This window comes from Lepisma saccharinum, chromosome 9 (genome assembly GCF_977018435.1).
Source record: "Lepisma saccharinum chromosome 9, izLepSacc3.1, whole genome shotgun sequence".
In the NCBI taxonomy this organism is placed as follows: domain Eukaryota; kingdom Metazoa; phylum Arthropoda; class Insecta; order Zygentoma; family Lepismatidae; genus Lepisma; species Lepisma saccharinum.
Window position 1 is genome coordinate 90,579,510 of NC_139237.1, and position 14,302 is coordinate 90,593,811.

Sequence of the window (14,302 nt, forward strand, 5' to 3'; positions counted from 1 at the left end):
CGCGAAGGAAAGAACAACTCAAGCTCGGAGCTTTCAGATTGCAAACCATTGACGTTTAACGGTTTAGTCTGCAACGTAATCTTGATACAGTGTTGAACATTCAAAACCTCTAAACGATTCCGAGCGAAGCAAAACGCTTTCGAGGGTAAACTTAAGCGGGACGTTACTGGTCGAAACTGTCGGCATCTCCGCTAGCGGCGCCCGCCACACTTCCCCCCGATCTCTCGGCCTCGCAAGGAAATTAACGCACGGTATAAGGGGGTTTTTACAATCCTGCGTGTTTTATGAGGTTTGAAATACTAGACTTCGCTGTGTTTCTCCCGAAGGACATTGCCTCTGAACACTGGGAAATATTTACAAAGAGTTTAATTAAAATTCCCGGTCTTGGAAACCTACAACAACGACTTGGGGTTCGGCGTGCTGACCACGTGCCGTCCCCCTATAACTGATTGGATTATTCTGCCTGCCACCTCTGCTGACGCATGTGGGAGTTAGTAGGGTAGGCCCTGGACCTCACGGACTGTTACGTGTTGTTCGGTAAAATTCAAATGGTAGTACATTGTAAACAACGGTGCAGGCCACACACGTTAATGTTTCCCACAATTTTTAAAAAGACTCGTATCCGCTAATTGTATAGATGAGTTTGTAGAGAGCTCAACTTACAAGTTTTTCAGGTATTGGATTATTACACAAACATCCGCTTGTCCATATTCGGATTTCACCCCGTTTCGTATCAAACATGTTCTATAACTCAAATTGAAAATAATACTAATAGCGCGTGTTTACTATTAGTAATAAAGTTATTTGTTGTTCCAGAAGGCACATTCCGTTTGAATGCCTAGATGTAGCATGTATTGCAGAGAAGCCATAGTTGCACCCTGCCATCTAGCGGAGGGCGTTGAATTTATGTCCTCAGGTTGCGCAGCTATTGTTAAGTGTAGGTTGTACCTCTAGTAACTTTTGCAAGTAATGGTAAATTCTTATACGTTTGCTTTTGAGTAATTTCGAACACGCCAGGAAGAGATGCAGAGCGACGGCTATTCTGAGAGAAGCCGGAGCTGAAGAGGGAATAGAGGATGTTGTATCTCCGTACCTTGAATAGGAAATGTACGCGAACTCCCTGCGTAATTGGCTCACAAAAGAGCGCGTTAAGGGAAGTGATTCATGAATAAGTTAACACGACGAAATGGGAAAAGATAGCGGATATGGTCCTGAAGTTACCAACTTTGAATTCGCCGTCGGTGTCCGTATGTGCAGTTATGCTTATATGTTTGTCTGTGTGTGTGTGTTGGGGAGAGGGAAATAGTGGGAAGAACGTCGGAAAAGCTGTACTGTTCTTCTTTATGAATGTAATAATTGAAAACGTTGGTTGGTTTGGGTCGAAAGATGAGAAACTGTTTTTTTCAGCGTTGCCAGTGGCTGTCTTTTTGTCATAATCTTCCATTATTTACCTAATGGGAAAAAATGAAAATAATTTTTGTGCCTGTCTTACGTGACTGTAGTTTCGGCGTCAACTTCACTCCCACATATGTACAGTACATTATCTCGATTAAAATACTGAAAACACGACGGTGTACTGATTGATAGAACGAAAGAGGTTGTGTGAAAACATTCAAGGAATTGTGTTAGTGCAAGAACATATGAATCACTAATTCGCACCCACATGCTGCCTAGCATACGATTTGCACACTACAGGATCTGGATTGGATGTTACTGCTATTTCATCTGTTCTTACCCTTAAAGGAGTTCGTAGATGGCTGCGCATTTCAGCAGTGACGTAGAGCTGAAGCAAGCGGTCCTATGTCCTATCTCCTATAGAATAGAATAGAATAGAATGGTCTTTATTTAAGGAGGCGTGTTTCGGCCTCGTGGGCCGTTCTTACAACCAACCCTTGTCAAATATACAATAAATGAATAGAAATATAGAAAAAAAGACACATTGATCATGAATTGATGATAATGCAATAAAATAATATAAAGATTCTACAATAATAAAATGATACATTGAATTGATAAGTATAAAAGATAAGTAATAAGTCTTCAGTAGTTCATTGTGTGTGTTTGGGTGGGGTGTTAGGTATGCATTGTGTGATGTGTAAGTGCAGGTGCAATTGTTTACATATGAAGGTTAATGTAGTTGTTGGGACAATAGTAAGTTCTTTAGTTGCTTCTTAAAACTTTGATGGCAAATAATGTTAGTCAATGGTGCATGCAGTTTGTTCCATTCCCTGATCCCTGTAACAATGATGGACTTGTTATATGTGGCGGTTTTATGTTTGGGGATTTTTAGATTGTGCTTCTTGCGAGTATTATGTTCGACCGAAGTTCTACGAGAGCAGATCGAATAAGGAATAAGTATTTTGGGGGGCCACTCTTTAAGTATTTTGTGCATCAAGGTGAATGTTAAGTATTTTCTTCTATTGTTAATGTTTAGCCAAGAAAGTTTCTTTAAGTAGGGGGATACATGTTCTTTTCTTTTTAGGTTAAATATGAAACGTATACAACAGTTCTGAATTTTTTGAAGTTTATAGTTTAGGCCCTTTCTATGCTGCTGGTATCCGAACACTAGTGAAGTCCTGGGAAAAGTGCATTAGTGCAGTGTATACATCCAAATGTGTTCCGTTAATCTGAAAAATCAGAAATTCCTGTTTGACTTTAGCACTATCGAAAAATAAATCGGGTAGATATAAGCTTGTTATGTTCCAAGAAGAGTAACCTTTCAAATATTAGGCACGTATCAAAGTCTCGAGCAAGACCGATCGAGAGTCTCGAAGACTGTCTCGGTCTCGTTTCGATTATTACAAAGCCTGCTCTGGAGCATCCCTATCTCCAACTTGCTTGTACCGTCTGGTCCTCACTGAAGTCTTCACTTACGTCCTGACATCTGACTGCAGTCCTCACTTAGTCCTTACTGACTTCCCGGATTCAGTCCTCACTTACGTCCTGAAGTTCTCAATTATGTCCTTACTTAAGTCCTCACGTCCCTACTTCAGTCCTCACTTACGTCCTTACTTAAGTCCTCACTTACGTCCTTGCTTAAGTCCTCACTTACGTCCTTGCTTAAGTCCTCACTTACGTCCTTGCTTAAGTCCTCACTTACGTCCTTGCTTAAGTCCTCACTTACGTCCTTGCTTAAGTCCTCACTTACGTCCTTGCTTAAGTCCTCACTTACGTCCTTGCTTAAGTCCTCGCTTAAGTCCTCACTTACGTCCTCGCTTACGTCCTCACTTACGTCCTCACTTACGTCCTCACTTAAGTCCTCACTTACGTCCTTACTTAAGTCCTCACTTACGTCTTTACTTAAGTCCTCACTTAGATGCTTAGTAAGTGAGGACTTAAGTCGGGCTAGGTGAGGACGTAACTGAGGAAGTCAGGAAATCCGGACTTTAGTACGGTAGGACATAAGTGAGTGAGGACGTGTGGAAGTGAAGTGAGGACTGAAGAAGCGAGTAAGTCAGAACGTGAGTGAGTGAGGAATTCAGGTCGTCAGGAAGTAGCAATGGTGTATTTGTGTGTGAAGTCTACTCAACTAAACCTTTAATGCCCTTCTCTTCTTCACGACAGATCAACAGAGATACTTTGGACTCTCTGGAATTTATTGTTGGCGAAGGATGGCAACCATGCATGCCTTACACTTAGGCCGCACGAGGGCTTCTGTATGCATGTGAGCGAGTGATCGTGTGTGTGTGTGTGTGTGCTTCTGGAGCATGAGAAGGGCTCCTGATCTGTCCCCAAGGGACCCAGGAGGGCCAGGAGGAAACGGTGGCCGGTCCATGTTTATATTTAATCTGACTGGGGAGAGAGGATGCGGTCCCAGGGGCGCCTGGAAGCTCTGCAATCCAACATTGCTCATCACCGAGAAATTATACTCGCATTCATAATTCTGGAGCCTCCAGATGGAATCTTCTTCCTGGAAAGACAGGTATCTCCAGACGCGGAGGGCGCGAGTGTCAGGCTGTCCAGTTTGGGATGTGCTTACTAGGAACTACTGCTGGAGAAACATGGTGCATTGTTGAAAGAACTTTGTTGATATGCATCGCACATTAGCATATAATTTTATGTTGAATGCGTTTTGGACGGAAAATACAATAGAGTCGTTTTTACTCTGCACTATTTACAAGCTGTAACTCTAACTCTCTAGCCTTCTTAAACCCGAAGGTTTATGGCTGCAGCAACACAAGCCTTCCATCTGTCCCTATACTGGGCAAGATCAGTCCAATGTTGTCCATCCCTACCGATATCCTTTAGGTCCATCTCAACATATTCCCTCCATCTTCGTCTTGGCCTTCCTACAGGTCTCTCACCAACATGTTTCCCCACAAGAATCTTGTAAACTCTTCTTTCCTCTCCCATTCGTGCCACATGGCCCGCCCACATAAGTCTTCTTGATTTAATCCACAAGCTGTAAGAAGTGCAGTAGTCGACCCCAGGGGTCCAGGGTTCGAATCCCGACCTGGGCATGGCTCTTCTTTGAGTATCCTTTCATCATATCATCCTCATCTTCGCGATTAGCCCAAAGTGTAAAAAAGCGAAATAAAATAAACCAAATCAAGTAAGTGTATTTTGGCTATCGTAACTAGTGACATCTCTAAAAATATCTGCGGAGATTAAATTTTACCTGTCGGTTATGAAACAGGTTCCTTGGCAAGGGAATTGACTTGCACATTGGAGTGGATGATCTCAAACAAAGCTTGAAGTGGAAGATGTTAGCTGGGGGATGTTTGATCGAGCTTTGGGGTTAGCTATCTTTGTGGGGGGTGGTTTAACATGGCTACAATCAGACGGCAGGTGTATGAATTTTTTTAGTGAAAGCAGCTATGATGGAGGAGTAGCAATGCCGTCACCTTGTAACTAAGTTATGTCGAGTTCGATATCCGTTGGAGGCACTTAGTGGTTCGGATATAACTTTTAACTGTAGGCCCAGTTGCGATTAGCTTATCAGTGCATGAAGTGGAGTTAACCGCTGCGACATAGACGCTTCTCGAACTTCCCTTTCCACTATTTTTGGGGAGCAGCGGTGGTGTAGTCGGTAATGCGTCTGACTGTCACGCGGGAGACCCTTGTTCGATTCCTGAAGTGGATGATATTTCCACTTTTCCAGCCTTGTCCCTGCATAGTGCGGCTATGGGGTTCACTCAGCCTTAAATGAATTGGTCCCCAGGTAGGGCGGGGGGGGGGGGAGGCGACCGAATCGTGGTGGTGATCACATCACCTCGAAATAACCGAGATCGAGAATCTGTGGGCACTTAACCCCGCATCACCTAAATATACCTTCATGGCACGGTGCTACGTATATGCATGGAGAACTTTACCTTACGTTTACTTCCAACACGGGCTCCCGTGTAGCCAAGTGGTAAGCGCTCTCGCCTTTGGTGCGAGAGGTCCCGGGTTCGAGTCCCGGTGGAAACCTGCAAAATTTCGGCGTTGACCCTTGAAAAGACGAAGTAGTGGGCTGTTCTTCCATTCACATCTTCAGTGCGCTATTAATCCATATCTCGATTAACATCGTAAGGCATACTCGCTATACAAATTAAATAAACCACACACACAAGATAAAGAGAACGTTGACATATGTCCCCTGCCCATTCCCCAGAGATGCGCGTGTTGCAACCTTAGCTCCGACACATTCTCCGTTGCCTCGCGATGCGTTATTTACAACTTTAATCTGATTAAGGTCTGAAGGGTCACGTGACGAGTGTAGGCTGAGTAACCGCCGCTCCTTTTACGGAAAGTCACAATATTTTCAAGAGTTTGTTCTGGACGTTTCTGCCGTGCGCATAAACAAAGGGAGCGACTTAACAATTTGCTCTGTTTGACTTCCACCACAAAGCGACCGGCGTGAAATTCTTTCCCTAACTTTCCTGGGATCTTCCCTTGTCATATCTCTGTGGGAAAACATCGTTCGAATTAGAGAAGACCGGAGACGAGGGGGAACCCCCCATGGTTCAGTGTGGGCAGGAGGTCTCGGACAGGACGCCCACTTTTCAATCAGGTATGGCTGTAAATGTCATTGCAGCACTGTTGCAAACTACAGGCGCATTCTTCTAGTCACAGTGTTTTTTTTTTTTAAATTAATTTGACAACCCAAGTATTTTCTGAACGGGGATTAAGGAAAATGATACAAAATGAATAAAATTATTTAGGAGATTTTGCACCTAACCAAACTCTTACAATAAGATTGTTTCCATACCCCATATCTCTCATCACAACAGGCTTTGTAGAAATCGAAACGAGGCTGAAAACGAGACAGCTATTTACAACACGAGACAATACCGAGAAACTGTATACTTTACACTTTCCCCTCCTCGTTTATCGCCAGGGGTCCCGGGTTCGAATCCCGGCGTTGGCATGGATGTTTGTGAGTGTCCATTCATTAATTTCATCATGTCATGACGCATCCACATGTTCGCTAATTAGCCAAGAGATGCACAAGAAGCGATGTAAAATAAAGCAAATCAATCAATCAATTTACCTCTTCGTTTATTTCGAGTCTACTCCTATAGAGCGACGACAAGGAAAAAAACCTTGGATGAAAAGTCCCCGCGCAGCAGCTTTCCCTTCTTCCGTTCAGCTCGGGCCACTCTCCACCTCTCCTCCACGCGGGAGTACGGTGCACAGGAGTCGCGGGTCTGTGCAGGTTTCTTTGCTTGTGGTTCCACTATACCACTTTTTTTTTTTTTATCATTCTCACTTTCTCTTTAGTTATCCAGTTATCACAAGTTTATTAATCACTTATTAATAAAATATGAACTCTTCTTTCTAATTTAGACTCTCCCCTCTCAACATTAATGTGTATGAACACGATTTGCGAGGAAAGGCTGCCAGTTGAATCAGTTATGGAGAAATAAGAAGCTACACTTAAGAACCACCGGCTAAACTCCGTATGTGAAACGGGTTGTGTGAATATGAGGTTTTGAGACTTTCCGATATCCTCAAATTGCAATTCTGACTTATACCTAATATTATTTGTTATATTATTCTTATGACGTCTTACAAAAAGGAATTTGCATCTGAAGAAAGCAAGCAGGAAACAACTTGTTGCCAGTACAGCAACAACAATCAGTAAGGTCCCGGGTTCGAAACCCGGCCTGGACATGGGTGTTCTTTGTGAGTGTCCCTTCATCATATCATCACTCTCATCTTTGCGATTAGCCGAATGTGAAACAAACCGAATCAATAAGAAAAAATCGGCAAATACAAATAAGGTTATGAAAGCCATATGATTCTTTAAATATAACGTTGAAGTTACAGCAGTATTATTTGCATTGTATAACCTCTCTGCAAGTGCAAGCGCAGAGGCGGATATTATTTTAAAGTCCATTTTGTGCACAAATAGGCTAATCGCAATGGGACCTTAATCCCTATGTGCCTGCACTGGGTATCGATCTTATCGAACTCGGGATCTCTTAATTACAATGCGCGTGTGAATTTGAGGCGTACATCAAGAGGGCCAATAATGCTTGTAGACACTTTGTATATTGATGTGTAAATAAAGTGCAAGCAGATGTGTAAATCGATGGTTTACACGAACTAACTAACTCACTCTCTAGCCTTCTTGAACCCGAAGGTTCATGGCCTTCCATCTGTCCCTATCCTGAGCAAGAACTATATACTCTTTTCCATTCCTACAAATTTCCTTTAGACCCATCTCAACATTATCCCTCCATCTTCGTCTTGGTCTACCTACTGGTCTCTTACCATCATGTTTTCTCACAAAACTACCATAATCATGTACATCAATCTCAACATCCGTACGTGAATGTCCTGCTCAGAAATGTTTAGTATGTGTGTTTTAATGTGTGTGTGTGTGCGTGAATGTGTTTTTTTCTCTTTCTTTTTTACGTGTTGTCTTGATTTTTTTTTAAATCTCGTCTTTGTTCTTTCCTTGTAACAATTTTTTTTAATTTTTTTTATTTTATTGTATTTTCTTCTCTTTTTATGATTTTGTTTATGTACACTAGGTAAATGTCAAACGGGGTTAGGTGGGAGAACAGCCACAGCTGAACCTCGCCCTTTAATAAAGAACATTTGAATTTGAATTTGAATTTGAACCACATGGCCTGCCCACCTAAGTCTTCTTGATTTAATCATTCTAATAATATCTAGACATGAATACAAATTATGTACTTCTAAATTATGTAACCTTCTCCACTCACCTGTCTCCTCATCATTTTTAGGCCCAAGTATTTTCCTAAGGATCTTATTTTCAAATACTCTCAATTTATGTTCCTCGTTGAATGCATGGGACCAAGTTTCGCATCCATATAATATTACAGGCAAAATTACTGTTTTGTATATTTTAACTTTTAGTTTCTTAGATATTATACGAGAAGACAAAAGTTTATGAAGAGAAAAGTAACATGCATTTCCTGAATTAAGCCTGCTTTTTATTTCCTCTTCAATATAATTTCATTTGTTAATATTACTCCTAAGTACTTGAATTTGGAAACTGGTTCAAACAAGTTGTTATCAATAATTAGATTTTGATTATTACTTAATACTTGGTTTCGGCTTGTAAGCATATATTTAGTTTTCTCTTTCCTAACTTCCAAACCTATCTCTTTAGCGGCTTTGAAAAATATTTTAATATTTTTCTTAATTGTATTTACATCATCCCCCAGTAAGTGTACATCATCTGCATATGCTAACAGCTGAGTCACATCGGTCTTTTAAATTTGTTCTGAGGGTTTTCTTGTGGAACATAATTTGCAACATTGCTTTGTAATATTCCCGACGGGGTCAGGAACGTAAGATATGCTGGGAGCTACTTTTTAATTTTTTTACATATGGATACGAATCGCCACAAGTTGATGCTCAGCGACATGTGATGTTTACGTCCCGCCGTAACTCTGACGCTTAATTTGTTTACTTCCGAAATCAAGCACGCTTTACGTAAAAGTGCGAGGAGGAGTCGGATCGCGAAGGACACACACGGGGGAGAGGGGGGTGCTCTTTGTCTCTCGCGTGTCTTCCTCGCCTCCAACGACGTGTTATGAAAATTCGATTTATACCCTAGATGCTCGGAACCTGTTCCCTGCCTGCGTATAGTAAAAGGGGTTCCCTGTACTTGGCGAGTCGGCATTAATCTCCATTGGCCCTTCGCCGCTTGGCAATTCCACAGGCGTTGTCCGGGCATCGGCAGATATCATGTCACATGTACTGTATGCGCTGGAGTACGTGAGTGCATTGTTTCCGAGTCAAGGATCAACATCTTGTTCTTCAAGAGATGCTCTTTTGAAGTTTTTGTCCGAGCCGAGCGTTTGTGGTGGAATCGAACCCGGCTCCACTTGCTTTAACCGGTAGACTTGCAAAAATCGTTCACAGCATTACTTGGAATTGCCTGTTCTCCTCAGTTGCAGGCGTGTTTATAACGTAGAGTCAATTTTACTTGTTTACTTGACACGCACATAACGATCTATATGTAGGGTCGTATGTGGTTTGATATTTTATCTCTTCTTAGACCTTTGAAGGTTAGTACGTACCTTACTTTATACATTGTGCGGGTAGAAGAATTAAACTCTGATATACGCTTGGATTTTTATATTTTGGAGGTTGTAAGGGATTACCCTTTCCAAAGACATCCAAATGTCAATCTCTTACACTTAGTACATCACATCCTACATTTTGCAGACTAACGAAGCCCTGGCGCCAGGACTTAATCTTCTGTGGGGTTTGTGTCGTGTGTTTGTTATTGTCCCATCATCCACTTTCTCTTATCACCATTCCTCCCCATTAGCCAAAAGTGGCAAAAATTCGATAATCTAATTCAGTCAAACAATTATTATTTTTTGTGGCCTAAGTTCTGATTGTTTAACTCCGAATTAACGATGGCACACGACGATTTTCACATGGTTGCATTTCTATTTATGTGAGTTAACTCGAACTTCAGAGTTTTTGTGAGTATTTACTGCATGTTTTAAAAATTCAACAGTATTTGTTTTGTAAAGTGTCAATGTCTATTTTCATTGCTTAACTCTTGTATCCTACGTGTTGTTAAGGAACTAGTGTTTAAGTCTGCAGCTGCAGAAGTTGTCAACAGCTTGTTTGTCGTTTTCTTTGAGTTTCTGAAGCTCTCTTTGGGTAAATGAAAGAGAATATACATGATGATGGACAATTTGCTTGGTAATGCGTATGCATCCCACTCTACAGATGTTATCTTTCTGCGAAACAATATGACACTTGATTTTCGTTTGATATTTGTTGGTAGAATTTGGTCAGCACTTATGCTCTTGGCGCGTCACACTATACAGGGAAAGCATAGCGATTGGATTGATGCGGTGTTTTAAGTCCACTTTATGCACAGTAAGGCTAATCGCGACTGGGCCTACTGTTTAAAGTGGGATCCGAACCACTATGTGCCTCTACCGGGAATCGAACCCGGGACACCTTGATTACAAGGCGACCACCACTGCGCCATCGGGGAGGCGTGGAAAGAATAGCGAAAAGAGCAATTCAATATCTGAGGTACGAAGAAATAGAGTGTGAGATAAAGAGTCGAGCGACATTCTCTTTCAGGTGAAAGTACAGTTGACAAGGGAAAGCCACCTGCTAGATTGTTCCAGTTCTACTTTCTAATAGTCTAGAGGGGAGTATTTTTGTGTATATATATAGTCCTGTTGTGTACCTTGTTACATTTGTACTTGGTGCAGAGTCTGAAGAAGACCTTGCTAGAAGGTTAAAACGTTACGTTTAGTTTATGTTTTATAATAAAATAAATGTCTGCCTTGGTCAGCATATTGAGTTTTTCATATCAATGAAACAAGGCTTAATGGTGTTATAATTGAACCACGTGGAAGAGAAGTTAACATTTAAGTTGCTTCCGAATTGCATTATATATTTTCATGCAACAGTTTACCGGTATGTTTCGATTAAGTGTTCCGAGTTAATACCACAAAGCGGAGTGTGACCGTTTCAGCCCATAGCACTATTTCATCGGCTCCTCCCGAAGGTAAGTTTTCCCCTTGCGGAATGTTCTGATTTATCGAACGGAGGGCCGAGTTCCTTACGCGTTCCCACGGACTGCCCCCCGCGATAACAAATACGTTCCCCACTTAATCAGGTCATCCTCCGAAGCCAATTCGATGACCCGAAAATCTAGCGGCGCTCTCCCGGTTTTATAGAGAGCCATTAAGCCGGGTAATGGAGAGTCTGGGGTCAGAGTTCGAAGGCACCTTCCGCGACCCCGCGATCGGGGACGCCCAGAAATTTACAGGAGGCAATAGCCAAGGGTCTCGGCAGAGGGAGAAGGGGGATCTTTGTCGTCCGAAGGGTGGTGGTTTATCAGGGATGGCTTCCAAAGTCGCGTTAATACATACCTTCGTGCCTAGGCGGAAATTGGGTTCTGTTTTTGTTTAATAGGGTGAAAGGGGGTGGAACAATTTCAATAGAAGCTCTTAGACTCTCGTACATCATTATCTCCATGACGTCATCCACCTCGGCGGTGAATTGATTCCTTCCTTTACTGAAATTGTAGGACGGTACTTTGTCGCCTAATAAAGACAAATGTCCTATATTGCCAATAGGGCCTTCACGATGTCGTAGTGGTCAAGTCGACGCCTTGTAATGAAGAGGTCCCGAGTTCGATGCACATAGTGATTCTGATCCCACTTTAAACTGTACGTTCAGTCCCGATTATGCTTCTGTGCATATCATGGACTTAAAACTCAAATAAAGCAAAACAAACTATATTGCCAATAATGACCGGACACTCCCTGAACTGCAAGGAGGATTGATTGCCCATACGTCATCAATACCCGTCATGGGCCACTTGAATGATTCATAATGAACAGTGAGTGCGCTGCCAGTGGCGTGTGCCTGTGCATGTTGGTGTATGTATGTGTGTATGTATATATATATATAATATTGGGCATTCCAGTGTCACGGGTTGGACGCTGGGACTACATTTTTTATATTAAAGTAATAGTAGCGTATATTCCGGGATAGCTAGGCTATCTGCGAAGCCTGTAGTCTAGAGAATAAAATACAGGAGAAAAATAGATCAAAAATTGTAAATAGTATTACTCATATCAATGAGATGATGATTCTGATTCTGGAGTTGGCAACCTGATTTCTTATGAGTTGGCAACCTGATTTCTTATGAGTTGGCAACCTGATTTCTTATGAGTTGGCAACCTTATTTCTTATGAGTTAGCAACCTGATTTGCTATGAGTTGGTAACTTGATTTCCTATGAGCTGGCAAGCTGATTTCCTATGATTTGCCAACCTGATGTCTTATGAGTTGGCAACCTGATTTCTTAGGAGTTGGTAACTTTTTTTTTCTGTTCATAGCCTAGGATCACGTGACATAGTGAGATAGCCCAGATCTTGGACTCAGTATACGCTACTGTAAAGTAACTATTCTAATGATAGTTAAGGAACATTTTTCTTGCCGTTTCTGTGCAAGGAAATAAGCAATTTTACACTGTTGATTAAACATAACTACCCTTACTTTTCCAGGTTTGTTGTTATAACTGAACAATTTTGTGTCATTGGTGGGACAGACGAAACACCGCCTTCTTAGTTAATAAGAATTTTATTTTACTTCTGTGAATTGTCAAATGCTGAAAAATAAATGAAAAATAAATTGTAGAGAAGGTAATTGACCTTTGAATATTCTAGTGGAGTTGAAGGGGAAACGTAACAGTGACAGCAGAAATGAATTGTTGTTTGGTGTCACGAGTCGGACACAATACAATACAAAAGAAAATCATAAAGTTAAAATAAACGAAGGATATGTAAAATACCTTATAACTTAATTATGAATAATAATACTTGAATTTTTATGAAGAATAAAATTTTAGATTGTTGACTCACAAGATACGATAAAGTTAGCGTTTCATTAAATTTAAAAATAGTATATACAGGGTGTCGCAAAACTCTTTCAACAACGCTTGGGAGCTGGTAGATATCACAAAAACAAGTAACTTTTCCCTATAAAGTTTCCCTCGAAAGCGCTTAGTTTCTGCGCTATAAGCGCTTAAAGTCTATCCTGTACGTATGCAACCCAACACAGCAAACGTTTGCTCTGACGTAACTAGCAGGGGCGCGTGGCCGTAGTGTTCCTCGTTAAGAGATACGACTTAAAAACAACATCTTGGTAGTCTTCCCTGAGCAAAATCCAAAACATTAATGGTACTTCCGATGTTGTAAGAAGCATTGACAGCATTTATAAACTGACCAAGACAAATAATGGGCAGACTGAATTCAAGATTACTCATTCTAAAATATCTCCATAATTGATTGATTGATTGATTTGGTTTATTTTAATTCGCTTTTCTGCCACCTTTGGCTAATCGCGAAGATGAGGATAATATGATGAAATAACAAATGACACCAATGTCTATACCAGGATTTAAACCCGAGACACCTGGCACCGTAGCGAGCTGTGCTAACCACATCACCACGGAGTGTTTCGTGTATCATGCAATATCAACAATTGCAAGGAACACGTGAGATAGAGGAAATCCACGATATATATATATATGTGTGTGTGTGTGTGTGAGCGAGAGGGAGTTGGATGAACGATATATGAGAGAGAGGGGGGTTGGATGAACCATGAACCTCATCATAACCAAACTTATGCAGAACATAGTCAGATAATGTGTGCTCCTCTGCTTGTCAGTAGGACGTTTTTCTGACAGTTTTCCAACATAAGTTTGGTTCTGAGCCTCGCCCAGCCTATCTATGATTGGGAACAGTCGTGGGGTGGAGGGGGTAAGGGCGACCGAAGTGTGATGCTGATCATGTCACCAGCACAATGCCTAAGATGGAGAATGTTGGAATCCCTACCTACACGACCCACATGTGCCTTCGTGGCATGCTGATAAGTTTTAGCTGTATTCTGTTTATTTTCCACGAACCTATCAAATGTCATGATCCTTACATACCTGATACATTTCCCATAACTAGAGGGGGATGAGAAGTCATATTCATGGCAGACATCAAAGAAATAACGGTGAGACTAGCTTTTCTAGGCAAAGTTTTCAAAAGCGAAGGAACCCTCTTGAGAAGATCAGACATTTAGTCTTGTCCCCCTCGGCTCCTTTCCTCTCGCTGTGCTGCTCCATCTCAAATACTTTACCAGCTTCTTTGCCGAACGTCCCCCCAAGTTAAGTGTCACTTAATGGCACACCGAAATGTTGTCACCTCTTGACGTCGGCGGTTTATTAAGAATTCCCGCTTCTCTGCAAGAAATGACAGTGGGTATCGGAATCCGGGGCCCGGAATCATTGTTTTTTTCTTTTATTCCCTTGCTTCTGGTGAGGTCACTTGGCGTCGACAAGTAACCGAAGAGAAATGGGA